The sequence below is a fragment of the Micropterus dolomieu genome, linkage group LG09, assembly GCF_021292245.1.
Source record: "Micropterus dolomieu isolate WLL.071019.BEF.003 ecotype Adirondacks linkage group LG09, ASM2129224v1, whole genome shotgun sequence".
NCBI classification, from domain to species: Eukaryota; Metazoa; Chordata; class Actinopteri; order Centrarchiformes; family Centrarchidae; genus Micropterus; species Micropterus dolomieu.
The window spans coordinates 27,844,161-27,846,842 of NC_060158.1; positions in this window are offsets into that span (position 1 = coordinate 27,844,161).

A 2,682-nucleotide genomic window follows, 5' to 3' on the forward strand; every position below is an offset into this window, starting at 1 on the left:
CCCCGAAACAAACAAGAACTGAAAGAAGCTGCGGTAAAAGCCTGGAATAGCATCACAAATGAAGAATGCAACAGTTTGGTGATGTCGATGGGTCGCAGACTTGAGACAGCTTTATTGCAAGCAAGGGTTCTGCCACCAAATATTAAATTATTTAGTTATTTACTTTAAGATTATTTATTCCAACTTCCTGTTGGCACCATGGAACCCTCCATGCAGGCTTTGGTCGGCTTCACTGTTCCAACTCTGGCTTGCCCCCCTGCACATCTGGTACCTACACCAGTCTACAGATACAGACGCTCCTGCAATAGCCTGGATAATTAAATACTGGAGGAATACATATGAAGTATGTTAGTACGTCAGTAACATTTTGCAGATGCAATGTCAGAAGCAAAAGTTCACAATATTTCCTCATTGTGTTGATAAAAGAAGTTTCTGGTTGGCATTACCTTGCCTCCAAAACAAATTTTCTGTTGCAAATTACTAGTATAAAGACACAACTTATTTAGACTGGGGTTGCTGGACAATACAATTGCAGCCCCACCTTCAGAATCAGAATCAGTTTTATTGCCAGGTATGTGTACACATATGAGGAATTTGACTCAGGATTGTTCATTGCTCACGATGTGCTTACTCGTACAAAAATACCATAACACAATGATAAAATAATAATAAAATAAAATCAGACACAACTACAGTATAGACAACACTAACATACACACAAAACAATATAGACATATTCACAAATTGTGCAGTGCAGTGCAGAGAGCAAAGGATGCAAGCTTAAACTATTATTCTCATTATGTACATGTTGAAGGTGGATATGATATACAGGTACACATACATGCATACATGTACACATGTACACAGTGTGATGGAACATAGTGCAAAGGATGCTGGAAAAAATAAATAAGACCTATGACCTTATGACCTAAGGTAGGTGTACTGGTATACAGTATATATGACATAGTATGAACAGCACTGAAATAGAGAATGGTGAAAAAATAAATAATAAGTGGAAACCAGTAAACGGGTGCTGATTAGAGGCAGAGTTACTGGGTTATTGCACAGGAATTGATCCTGACAGAGTGAGTCAGAAATCAGCTGTTCATCAGAGGGACGGCTTGTGGGAAGAAACTGCTTCTGAGTCTGGTGGTTTTGGCGTGCAGTGCTCTGTAGCGCCTACCAGAGGGGAGGAGCTGGAACAGGTTGTGTCCGGGGTGAGATGGATCTGCAGTGATGTTTCCTGCTCGTTTCCTGCTCGTTTCCTGACTCTGGAAATGTATAAGTCCTGAATGGTGCCAGACTTCTTTTTGCAACCAGAAGAGTCGCCCCCTGCTGGAGTTTCAATAGAATGCAGGTTTCAGGGACTTCTGCATCGGCTTCATATTGTCGACCGGAAGCTTTCCGCTTGATATACGCACGCACGCCCGCGCACACACACACTCACACACACACACACACACACACACACACACACACCCCGTTTGTTAAGGATGTGTCCCGGGGACGATCTCTGGCTAGCATACAGAAACATGTTGGTCTGGGAAGAAAACTGGGTGGGTGACGGAAGACAGAGACAGTCATTACCTGTCTAATGTAATGTGCGTGTAATGGTATAGAGACCATTCAACATGTGCTGGTTGAGTGTAGAGGCTATGTGGAGGCGAGGAGGAAAATAGCAGCAGTTGTAGAGAAAGCTAAGCTTAAGTTCACTGTCGAGAACCTCCTTGGGGATAAAGCATGGGGAATATCTAAGCACCTCATTAAATATCTGAAAGATACGGGATTAATGGAAAGGATATAGCTTTTCAATTTTAATTTTTTAATTTTTTTGTTTGTTTGTTTTTGTTTCATTTGTTTATTTGCTTTTTATGTTAGTCTGTTCCACACTCCAGTCCGGTAGGTGGCGATAATGCTCCTAAATGCTGGTTGCCAACTGCCATGGAGGGCAGGTTGGCACCGATGATTTTTTCTGCAGTCCTGACTGTCCGTTGTAGTCTGCTCCTGTCCTTTTTGGTGGCAGATCCAAACCAGACAGTGATGGAGGTGCAGAGGACAGACTGGATGATGGCTGTGTAGAACTGGATCAGCAGCTCCTTAGGCAGGTTCCTGAGCTGACACAGGAAGTACATCCTCTGCTGGGCCTACTTGATGATGGTGTCAGTGTTGGGCTCCCATTTCAGGTCCTGGGATATAGTGGAACCCAGAAACCTGAAGGATTCCACAGCAGACACAGGGCTGTTGAGTATGGTGTTGGGGGGCAGAGTGGGGGGGATCCTCCTGAAATCCACGATCATCTCCACAGTTTTGAGCGTGTTAAGCTCCAGGTTGTTCTGGACGCACCAGAGAGCCAGCTGATCAACCTCCTGTCTGTAGGCCGACACATCACCGTCCCGGATGAGGCCGATGACCGTTGTGTTGTCAGCGAACTTCAGGAGTTTGACAGATGGGTCTCTTGAGGTGCAGTCGTTGGTGTAGAGGGAGAAGAGCAGTGGGGAGAGCACACACCCCTGGGGGGCGCCAGTGCTGGTCCGGGTGCTGGATGTGATGTTTCCCAGCCGCACCTGCTGACTCCTGTCAGTCAGGAAGTCTGTGATCCACTGACAGGTGGAGGCTGGCACAGTGAGCTGGGTGAGTTTGGTGCTAAGGATGTCCGGGATGGTGGTGTTGAACGCCAAGCTG